We start from the raw sequence: 12,794 nt of genomic DNA on the forward strand, positions 1-12,794 counted from the left end.
TGACCGTAGAAAAGGAGCTTAACCTTCTTGTTTGTAAAATGAAGGTAATGGACTAAGGGACCCTTAAGATCCTTTCCAATGGAAAATCTATTATTTTTGGCATTGCTATAAGCCCTAGATTCCCCAGATTTCCCTTTTTTTTTTTAAAGAAATTTTAGGAAGGACTTTTGTTTTTATATCATATTCATTTCTGGATTTATCTGTCTTCTATCACTACTCCTAGCTAGATATCTCTTGTAACAATATTTTATTATATTTTTTATATTTATTATATTATAACAAAATAATTAAGCAAATCTTGCATGTATCTAATAACATGGGCTACATTCCATAACCATATCTTCATTTCTAATGAAAGAAGGTGAGGTAGATTCTCCTTATGTCTTCCCAAGGTCAAGATTAGAAATTATAATTATAAAGAATCAGCTTTATCTGACTGTACTTTTAATTACATGTTTGTAGTGATTGTATATTTTATTCTACTGGTTCTGCTTACTCCATTCTCTATCAATTTGTAAAAATGTTCCCAAGTTTCCCTGAAATACTGTCATTTGTAGTTTTTATGACAAAACAATATTTCCTTATATTCATGTACAACAATTTGTTTATCCATTGCTCAATGGTTGAGTAGTCACACTGTTTCCTGTTCTTGGGTATCATAGAAAATGGTGCAACAAATATTTTGATACAGGAATTTTCTGTCTTAGTCCCTTGAGCCATATCCCCAGTGAGATATATACACCAAAGTGTATGAAGAGTCTAATCATTCTTCTTTTTCCAGAATAGTTGAACCAATTTGCAATTCCACCAACAGTGTATTAAGTGTGTCTATCTTCCAAAACGGTTTCTGCCTCTGTTGTCTTCTACAATCTTCAGTGTATGAAGTAAAACCTCAGAGTTATTTTAATTTTATTCTCAGTGCTTTGCTTACTATTCAAGGCTTTTTGTCAATGGGTGCCTTCTACCTACCACAGCTCCCTTGTTTGACCAAACAGTTCAACATTGTACTATGCATAGTCTTATGTATTGCTGTGACCCCTCTGACTTCCATTTTTGTAGCCCCCACTAGTAAGGGTCCACCCCAGTAAAATCAGAGCCATCAGCTAGTTAGAGCCGGGCAAGTATGATCCCACCCAAAGCACCTGACAAGTTCTTGGCTGTCCCTGGTTGTTCTTGTTCTACCCACTAAAGCCAAACATTTCCCTGAGGAACTTAGTTTGATGGTTAAACATTGATATATTGAATAATTATCCTATAGAAAACTCCAAGTTTTGGTGAGGTAAACTAAGTCATTGTACTAAAATTGTAAATCAGTACTAACCATTGTCTCTGCCAAGGCTCACCTAATCCCTTAGCCTACATCACTTTTTCTATAAAATACTAGCTGTAATCAATAAACTTTGCTTCTGATTGCTACCAGCCTCCTTGGCCCTCCTGATGCATTTCATCCTTCCCCCTACTTCTCATTCTCCTCACTGCTTTGGGACCCCTGAACGTCTGTCATATTCTTATGACTTTATCAGTCTTTCCAAGGTGATTAAAGATCTCTTTGCTGATAAATCTTATGGCCCTTTCTCAGTCCTTGTCTTATTTTTTTTAAGCCGTTACCTTCCATCTTAGAATCCATACTGTATATTGGTTTCAAGACAGAAGAGCAGTAAGGGCCAGGCAACTGAGGTTAAGTGACTTTCCCAGGGTCACACAGCTAGGAAGTGTCTGTGACCAGATTTGAATCCAAGGGCCTCCCATCTCTAGACTTGGCTCTCTACCCAGCTGCCCCCTCTCTCTATACTCTCTTACAACAAACCTCAGTCAATATATTCAAGCCCTCATCTCTCACCTGAGTGCTAGTTCAACTCCAGCACCTGCTAGAACTCACCCACATTTCAAATAAGCATCTCCAAATAAACATGTCCCAAAGAGAATTCTCTTTTCACTAACAATTTCATACCTTATTTCCCTCTTTCACTCAGGGCATCAGTATTCTATGAACCACTTCGGTTTAACACCTTGGAGTTGTCCTCAGCTCTCCACCCTCCCTCACCACTTCCCCAGCTCCAAGACCCAGTCAGTGGTGATCTTCAAATGTATGCCCACAACATTCCTCAGTCTAGCACTTTCTCTCTTTTCTCACACTACCACACTAATTCAGGTTCTCATCACCTCTCTTGTAAACTGTCAATAACCATTTATTTGGCATAAATTAGGGCAGCTAGAGGGTAAGGATAGAGTGCCAGACCTGGTGTCAGAAATATTCATCTTCCTGAATTAAATCTGGCCTCAGACCCTTAATAGCTGTGTGACCCTGGGAAAATCACTTAACCCTGTTTGCCTCAGTTTCCTCATTTGTAAAATGAGATGGAAAAGGTAAAGGCAAATCATTTCAATATCTTTGGGAAGAAAACCTCAAATAGCATCATGAAGAGTCAGATATGACTAAAAATCACTGTACAACAGGTATCTACCATGTGCCAATCACTGTGCTTGGCACTGGGGGGATACAAAAGCCCAAATGAAACAGTATCTACTTTCAATCTTCTTACATTTTATTAAGAGACATAAAATGTACATAAGCACAGGTAAAATATATGCAAAATAAATGTTAATTTTTTGTTGGCATGTGTGTATCAGCTATGGGGGATAAAAAAGGTTTTATGTGGTGGAGCTAAAATAAAAGGAATTCTAAAAGAAGTAAGTGGAGGGAAGAGATAAACATATGAAGAAGTGAAAAAGTAGGCTGGGATAAGGTTTTGAAGAGCTTGAAAGACCAAACAGAATTCAAATAAGGCCTCACACTTTCAAATCCAGCTTCAGACCCTTCATAGCTTTGTGACCTTGGGCAAGTCACTCAATCCCCATTATCTACCCTTTACCTTTACCTCTTCTGCCTTGCAGTCAATATACAGAATTGATTCTAAGATGGAGGTAAGACTTTTTTTAAAAGCCAAAGAGAAAAGTTTATCATTTTATCCAAGAGGCAATAAAAAGACCCTGTGGTTTCCTTACTGAAATCCTCTACTCCTGTTGCTCATGAGCCTTCCCCAGTTTAGCACCCTTGCTAGGACTAATTCCCTACATTTGCATTACTGGGCTAGTTCCAAAGGATCACTGCTCCCTACTCCTCATTTCCAGCCAGGTCTGAGGATAGCTCTGAGGGTCTAGATGTCTAGAACACAGACTCGGAAGCCTCCACGGAACAGAAGAGCCTCGTGCCTGATAAGCCCCCGTTACTGAGAGGACTCACTAGCACCTACCAAAAGCTGCTAAGAATATTGCAGAAATTAAGGGTCGAGCAACCCCTCACGTCATACACTAAGATTAGCTCTAAAGGAGGACACCTGGCCTAGTTACACAAGACCACATTAGGAAGAGATTAGGGGAACAGGGAGGCAATCGTCCTGGAGCTCTCTGGGTAGGGAAAGAGTCTCTTCCTCAAAATAGGATCTCGGAAGATGAAATGCGCGATTCCAGGTTTTTGCACCGTTGGCCCTTACCGCTCTTCTGTCTTGTAACCAACATACAGTATGGATTCTAAGATGGAAGGAAGGGCTTAAAAACAGTAACTAGTTTCATTTTTAAGTATTTTGATACCGAAAGAAATAATATTAAACAATCCACTCCTTGTTCCCTTGGTCTTTTTGCTGGTTGGCAGCTCTGAAACAAAAGTGAAGCTCTCCAAAGGTCAGGAATTAAAGCTCGCGTTGTCAGGGTTTCAGACATAAGAAATAAAGGCCCTGTTAGATCAGTCTATTCTCCTGCGAGCTCAGAAAATACAGTTGTAACACTATTAATTTAGATTGCTTCAGATTTAAAAGGCTTTTAAAAAAATGTTTAAAGACTTAGAGAACAACACTGCCATCCAGAGGCCAGAGAATTAATGATATCAAACGGGAAGAATTTTCTATAATTGAGGATGCTACAAAAATAGTTAATTTGTATTCACACACAAATACACATACATGTATATATACAAACATATATATATATACATAATTACACACACACATATATACATATACATACATATATAAACAACTCCATCAATCATTCCTTTGGCTATTTCCTTGTCTCTACAAAAACACTCCCAGATTTTCTGTATCCTTATATAATCGGATATATAGATGAGTTCAGACATTTCTGTTCAGACTGATTTCCTCATGAGAAGGTTGAAGTCTGAAATCTAGCTAGCTATCATGAAATTTGTAGTTCAGCGACAGACTTTTCTTCTAGCCTGAGAGAAATTGGATTGTTGAAGAATTTGAGGCAGGATGGGGATTAGGGAGGAACAGTTCTGCTTCAACCCAAGGCGTTCCATTCTTTCTAAAACTATATAGAACAGACAGATAAAAGACACTGTCAGGAAATTCGGCTCCACGAGAGATGCAGAGAAAAAAAAGAGAAAAAGAAGCCTCAGTGTATATCTTGTCCTTGCAGGAATCTTAATATGGGTAGCAAACATGTGGGGACTATGTCTAACAAGCTGGCCTTTGTAAAAGCCTCCATTTTATGGAACAGACTTGCAGGGTGTGATCAGCTGTTTAATAAAAGAAAACGTGGACAAGTTTTACTCTCTCCAACTCTCTTTTCCTATGCCTATTTATTAGTAAACATTTTGGTATTATTTCTCTCCATGTTCTTTAAGCTTTTTGCTGTCCTATTTTTGCTTCTTATAAAATCCATGATTGGTAAGGAATGCTTAGTTCTGCATGTCTTTATATTTATTACATTTCTGGGAATCACAGAGGGAAAATGCAAATGGCTAAGTGGGGATACACAGAAACTAACTGAGACAGAAGGTTATATCTTGGTAAAGAAGAGTTGGGGAATCTTTCTAACTTGAAGACTCTAAGTTGTTATGATTTTTATTAATCATATTTGATAAACTTCCCCAAAAAGCAGAATTTCAACTGCATTGAAGATTTTCTTTTACCTCTTTGGCTAACAAATTGGGTTGCTTTGAATTCAAATAACATGGATAAAATTTCTGAGCTTTGATGTATCGAAAATTGGATGGGATGGAGGTGTGGACCAAATCATAATGCTTGAATTACCCAGTAGGAAGAAAAATGAATGGTCTAGGAGGAGCTAAATCCTCCCCAAATTCATGCATGAGTAAGAAATAAAAAAGCAAGAGCTCAGAGAGCTTCAATGAAAGAAAAATTGATCTTCCATCTCTTAAAGTTCACTCTTTCCTTTCACAGCTCAACTCCTAAAAAAATGGCTGCACTCATTACCTCCACTTTCTCAATCATTCCTTAACCACTTGCGATCTTGTTTCTGACATCATTACTCAATTGAAACTGCTCCTTCCAAGGTTACTCATACTTTTTAAATTGACAAATCTAATGGCCTCAGTTCTTACCCTTGACCTTTGTGAACATTTGATATTGTTAGCCACCCTTTCCTCTTGCATACTTTCCTCTCGGGTTTTCAGGTGATTCTCCTACCTGCCTAAATGATTCTCCTCAACAGCCTGTTAGTTTACCATCCATTCTTGATCTCTGATTTGGGTATTCTCTAAGGCTCCAGTCTTGGATCCTCTTCTCATCTTTCCCTACATTCTTTGTCTTAATGATCTCATCAATTCCCATGGTAGGAATGAACAAAAGAGGCAGAGGAAGTCATGTCCTCACAGATTTGGGGGACTAGGTTGAATGAGTCTATATGCTCAAAAGTTGTAAGGAGTCTCATAAAGCCCATTAAAATGGCTTTTATAATAACTTTGAGTTCTTCTGGATCAGCAAAAGAATTGTTGATCATGCTGAGTTAAAAAGGCCAGTAGACATCTCTTCTCCACCCCAGCTTCCACAGGTTACTGTAAAACCCCAGGAAGGGAATATTCATGCTCTAAGGAATACCCCTATAGACTAGTTCGCCCATGTTACAAAGTTACGATGATTTTTACCTTTTTTTTTTTAATTTTCCCCTTGTTAAAATACTTCAAAAATTAATTCCTGAGTTCCTTTAAATCTGTCGCCTCCAACACACATTTCTTCCATATAAATTCTGTCAGTTACAGTCATTCTCCCTGACTGCATCTCCTCAAGTACCATCACTGGTTCATTACATAGTATCTTGGGTTCTGAAGTGTGCTGGTAGATACACATAGAATCCTTATGTGGGGGTTTCATTATTGCTAATAAATTAGAGTAGATCATTATAGAAAAAATTTGGCAGGCCTTTTAGACTTGGAGGTCTATACATTTTCCCCGTTTGTCACCTCTATGTAGAATACTGTAAGCTTCTTGAAGGCAGAAGCTGTCTCACCTTTGTATCTGAATCCCTAGTGCCTGGTATATAGTTGGTGCATATTGACTGAAACAGATGCTCTTGGGATAATCTATTTTGTCTGGAATGTCTTGTAAAGTTTGTTAATTTTCTCCTTAAGCATTTTTCAAGGTTTGTCTGAGATGATGTTGTCATCTTCCACATTATTATGTAAGTGAATTTTATCATAAACTAATGTTGCCTCTGGATACTGTAAAAAATAGACTCGAATACAAGATTATAATCCCCACAAGCCTTTGCTCCACTTCCCCAAATTGCTTTGTAATCTCACGGGAATTCTGAGGTGGGCCGAGATCGAGGAAGGATTTAAGCTGGTGGCAAAGGGTTTTGGGGTCTCTTTTGGACTTCCGTTTTGGAGCAGATGCATCTCTTCTGTGATGTGAGGTTATCTGGCCTAGGCATGTGTTTTTTCTTATTCTGTATTTTCTTTAATCTTTAACCTTTAATAAACCTCTAAAAAATATAATACTCCTTGCAGAGAGAAACTAATTTCTACCTGCCTCAGTCTCCCCATATTCCCTAATTTTAATCTTTACAATACCAAGTCTGTTGGCTTGCTTTGATTGCTTCTAGGACTTTGGGGTTTTGTGTGATTATTTATGTTCAATGAAACTTCTCTAGCAGAGAGTGATATTCATCACTCATACCTCTTTTTTCCATTCCCCATTTTGGGAATCAACAGCCTATTTAAATGTTTTGTACAAGCTCTCAAATACATGCATAGGGTTATGGGCAGCAATCAGAACTAAGGCAATATAAGAAATTCAACCTGGGATATTTCTGAAAGGATGTTTTCAGCCCAAACCAGCAAAATGACTCCCCAATCACTGGCATCAATCACTGTCACAAGACTAGAGCCCACATGGAAATAAATACATTTGTGATTGCCTCCCAGGTAATCAGTTTACTAGGAAGGAAACAGACATATATCCATCAGGGAAATTTGTCCTCGGAACTCCAGATAATTCTCAGATCTACTTATCCAGTTTTAGTCTTTTTCTTGACCTCTAGTTTCACCCCTCCAACTGTCCATAGGGATTTTAAACATAATATCCTACAGACATATGTAAACTCAACATATCTAAAATGAGACTCTTTCCCCCCAAATCCTCTCCTTTACCTAACTTCCATATTATTAAGAGGGTACTAACATCCTCCCAAATGGCCAAGTTCCAAATCTAGGTGTCATCTTTGAAATATTCAGTTCTATCCCTATCCAATCTGTTGTCAAGTCTTGTTGATTCTACCTTTGCAATGACTCTTTTATAATCCAGCCTTCTCTCCTCTCACACTATTCCTTATTTTAAGGCCCTCGTGGCTCATGCTTGGACTATTGCAATAGCCTGCTGTTTGGTCTCTCCATCTCAAGTTTTCCCCTACTCTTATCTATACTCCATTCAGCTTCCAAAGGGATTTTTCTAAAGTGCAGGCCTGACCATTTAGTTCCTCTCCTCAATAAACCCCATTGTCTCTTCCAGGTCCAAATAGAAACTCCTTGGACTAAGTATAAAATATTATTTTTTTATCTTTTACAGCCTATCCCCTTCCTAATTCCCCTCCAGCTTCTCCCCTCCTCTACTCTCTATAATCTAATAACACCGACTTCATTGCTGTTTCTCGAATCCCCCAACTTTATGCCTTTTAAGGTTGTCTCTCTCTCTGCCTCCTGACTTCCTTAGAGTCCTTTAAAACTCAGCTAAAATCCTAAATTTGGCAAGAAGCCTTTTTTAATTACCTTTGATGTGGAAGAAACACACCTAAGTTTGTAGCAGTGTCTTGCCCCAAGAATGGGAGACTCAAACTCTGTTCAATCCAGAAGTAAAGAAAAAGAATTTTATTTGAAGAAGTGGTTTTTGGTGGTATCATAGCCTAATAGCTGATGGAATCGTCCAGGAGCTAACCAGGTAGCCTTAGGGGCTAGTAGCGTAGCCTCTGTGGAGCCCATAGTATGAAGTAGCAGATCCTCTGTAGAGTGGCAGCTTCCATTGAGGAGTGACATCCCCTGTGGATTGGGATCTGGCAGCTTGACATCTCCCGTTCCAAACTCAGGTGGAGGCATGTTTTGGAGTTTCTTGCCTCAGGGAATAAGGAGCATGTGTAAGTTTGGGGGAATTCTCCTGGAATGCCAGTCCCCAGTTCCATGTTCTCCCTTTGTTTACCTTGTCATCGTTTGTCAGTGTGGGAGAGGCCTCACTGCCCTTCTAGAATGAGATCAAGAAGGGTGGAGGACCCCTGTAGGTAATTATGTCTTTCAGGTCTAAGAGTAATTAATAAATCAGATCGGGCACAAAGCTGATGTCCATTATACAATATTACAAATACAATGCACAGAGTGCCCAATTGGTCAATCTGCAATGCATGCTTGATTAAACGTTGAAACTCCAGGTCTTGCGATTGATGTTTAACCAGTACCAACTAGCGAGAAGTACCAGATTTCAGAGTATGAAGGTCTCACTCCTATTACTGCCCTTTCTGCTCACTGTCAGCCCGTATCACCTTCAGTGCCGAGCCTTCCCTCTAGGGCTGTCTCCTACACAGCCTTTATAGTAAGTGCATGTCTGTGGGCATGTTGTATCCCTAATGAGAGTGCGAGCTCTTGGAAGGCAGGGCCTGCTTTTTTCTTTCCTGGGTGCTTCAGAGAGTGCCTATCGGGGCTTGGTTAACGCATCTTGACTTACTGACGTGCTCTACAAGTTTACGTACATGTGACTCTCCCTCTGAACAACCTTAAACACCTGAATGGCACAAACTTTGATCAACCTAGTATCTACTAGTAACAATTCTATCTCTGCCTTAAATATACGGGCAGATTTTACCCATGCATTCGGTTGCTATGGCAGTGACATATATTCCAGATGCCACTGACTCCTGCTTTTCTAGTCTCGCTGATGCCTAAGGCACCACTGGGCTGCTTGCCCTAGGCATTATGCTAAAATTTCCTTGATGGAAGAGAAATCAGTTCCTGTTTTATGAACCCTTACGGATACTTTCTTTTCTCAGGGAAGATCGTGTAATTAGTTTTCTTAACAAGCACACCGCGTGTTTTATAAGGGGAGGTTAATTTGTACTAGAGGGGTTCAGACTTTCAGGATTGAGAGGGGGAAAGAGAAGAGAACCCCCTTCTCAAAGCTGGGTACAGGGGAGACAGCTGATGTTTAGGGTTGGCTCAGAGAGAGGAGAGGGGATTTGAAGATTTTCCTCCTTCTGCCTTCCCTCCTTAGCTAAAGCTTCTCTCCCCAATTCACTCTTGTCCCTCTTGTCCCCCCTCCATTACTCAAGGACAAAGGGTCTCCCCTTGATCTGTTCACTCACACTCAGCTTGGGGAACAGATAACTTTTAATGTCAACTCAATCAGCTAATACAAAAGGAATAACTAGCACAGAATGGGAAAAAGAAAGTGGGGAAAGGGGGTTCCCGTCTCTATCTAAACCCTCCTTGAATTTGGAGGGAATTCAGGCCTTGGCAGTCTGATCCCCCTGAGAGAAAGTCAGGTTGACTCACCCCTGGGCAACAGGAGCTGAAGTAAAGTCTGCTCAGGTTTCTCTTCAGAAAGTCCCTTCAATTGGGAAGTGTTGGCAGGAAAAAGTGGGTAACCCTCCAGAGAAAGTCTTTTCCCTACCTTCTGTCTTCCGCTTCTCAAGACCGAGAGACCAACTCCTCTAACAGCCAGAGTCTTCCCCTCCTCCACAAGATTTCAAACTCCTGGGGTCCCTCCACTGATCAATTCCACGCACCCTTGAGCCTAGCACTTTTTCTTTAGTGCCAGCCTCTGTCAACAAGTATACTGTGGTGAATTAGCTCTCTATGGCAAGACCATAGCCAGTGATGGCAAACCTTTTACAGAATGATTGCCCAAACTGTGACCCTTATATGCATGTGAGCCACCCCTTATCCCAGACAGGGGAGAGAGGAAGTGTTCCCACTGGGCTGCTAGGCAGAGGGTGGGTGATATGAAAAATGTCCTCGAGTGCAATGGAGGGGGTGGTGGTGGAGAGAGCAACCTGCTCCAGAATGCATTTCTATAGGTTCACCAACACCGATATAGGCTCTTCTATCTCTCTTCATGCCATCATCTGTCTCATGCTACTAAAATCCTGCTAAGCAGACCATAGAGTTGTTGTGGCTAGGGCTCTGTCACCACGGATATTCCCCCTTGCTCTTTTCTTGAAACAGTAATGTGTTCATAGACCAGTGATGGCGAACTTATGGCACAGGTACCAAAGATGGCATGTAGAACATTCTCTATGGGCACTTGGCTGCCCTCCCCCCACCAAGTTCATTACTAGAAAGACAAAGGGACTCAGGCAGAGCTGCTCGCTTTCCCCTCTCCACTGTGCCTGATGACACTTTTTCACATCATTCCCTCCTGCCAAGCATCCCAATGGGAACACACAGTGGATAAGGTGGGTGGCTCACAGGCAGCACAGCTAGAGGGGAGCAGAGTTCCACTAGCCCAATGGGAGTGCTTTTCCCCTCCCCTGTAGGGGGTAAATGGTGGGGGGAATGGTATGCCCACTTTCCATCTCTAAAAGTTTTGCCATCACTGTCATAGATAATCCAATTATTTTTTTCTTTTTCTCTTAACTTTCAAAGTTCTACCAAGGCATATATTGTATGCCCCTGAACCTTTGCTTTTCATGACTTTTATAAATGATAAAGAGACTTCAGTCCCTTCAAGAAAAATTTTCATATCTTTTGTTTTTTACATTACCTACATTACCCAATGTATTCTCTTCCTCTTTCCCTCCACTCTTTCCCAGAGTGAGAATAACATAGAGTGGAAATAAATAACGACACACTGAAAAAGGCTGACATCTGTAGCAACCATAATCCCTTAGCTCAGAAGAGACAGAGGTACCTTTTCATATTTTTCCTTTGGGTCCAACCAAACTTGCTCATTATAATTTCATATTATTCAAGTGTAATTGTATTATTCCTTCTATTTATATTGTTGTAGTCATTATATAGGTTTTTTTGTTCAGTTTACTTGATCTTAAAACATCTATTCATATGACTTATCATGTTTCTCTGCATTCATTATGTGTAAAGTTAATGTTAATTTGTACTTCTTTGGTCCCCCAAAAGCCTTTTGATTTTAAAGTTCAAACAGTTTGATTTTAGGGCTGAAGCTCAATCTATCTCCCCCTAAGACTATGTTAGGGATATAAAAACTGATGTAAAAAGATATAAAAACCAGTAGGGTGAAGACCTGCTCTGTATTTATCTGTAAACAATCACTTGATTGAGTGTTGAAATAAACTAGGTACCCACCATGTTGAGAAAAAGTGTGAGTTATGTAGCTGCATGACAAGGAGGAAGAGGACCACATGTCAAGAGTGATTTGGTGTCTGGGAGACAGGCTATTTTAGAGTTCTTTCTGACTGAGGAGTTCAATGACTAGTTTAGAAATCTTGAGCAGACTTTTAATAAAATGGCATTATATAACTAAAAATATACCCACCAGAGAATTTCATTCATTACATTTATATGTATAAGATTGTACAATTTAATCATATTCACATATTATCTTATTTAGCTATCCCTCAATTGATGGGTTTTATTTCCAGTTTTTTTTTGTTACCATAAAAAGTACTGGTATAGAAATGTTATTGCATATAGTCTTTATTTTTATTATTGACCTCCTTGGGTTATATGTCAGTGGAATATCTAGATCCAGGGGCAGAGGCTCAAGTATAAAAAGTTCTATCTGTTTGGAGCTTCTTTGCTGTTATTATTGTTCAGTCCTTTAAGTCTTGTGTAACTTTTTTGTGATCCCATTTGAGGTTTTCTTGCAAAGATGCTGGAGTGATTTGTCATTTCCTTCTCCAGCTCATTTTATAGATGAGGAAACTACATAAAGAATTGTGACACAGTCACACAGCTAATAAGTTCTGTGGCCAGATTTGAACTCAGGAAAACAGGTCTTCTTGACTCCAGGCCTGGCCGTCTATCTACTGTGCCACCTAGCTTCCCTTGAATCATATTTAAACTCATATTTAGCTCAGTTAGACTTATGGGTTTGTCTTTTTTTTTTTTGAAGAGTGATGTTTTTCCCCCAAGTCAGTGTTAGTAGAAACACTTCAAGTTTTTTATGTAAATGGAATCCCCAAGTTTAATTGTATAGAGTGCATAATCTAACAGATACCTCTCACACCCACAATTTCCATTGAACCCACTGCTTTGCACTCTTCAGGGGATTTCTGCAACATAGATTTGGCAACATCTGTGTCCAAAAGACAGTCATAAACTTGGGTTCCTATTTTTAGGGTTACATGGAGTTCTATGCTATTTTTCTGGGGAACAGACTGGTATTACAGGAACTACCACACTAGGATCAGGAAAACTCAACGCTCGTTCCTGTTCCTCATTCTCTGATCTTCCTTGATTTCTCCTGTACTAATGTGACATGTTTTTAAAATCTCTTTGTCATTTTCATTAGTTCTTATTTCATTGCTTATACTTCCTAGTTCATTTTCTCCATGTACTAGATCTTTAACTGCACAGT

The sequence above is a fragment of the Monodelphis domestica genome, chromosome 7 (assembly GCF_027887165.1).
Source record: "Monodelphis domestica isolate mMonDom1 chromosome 7, mMonDom1.pri, whole genome shotgun sequence".
Lineage (NCBI taxonomy): Eukaryota > Metazoa > Chordata > Mammalia > Didelphimorphia > Didelphidae > Monodelphis > Monodelphis domestica.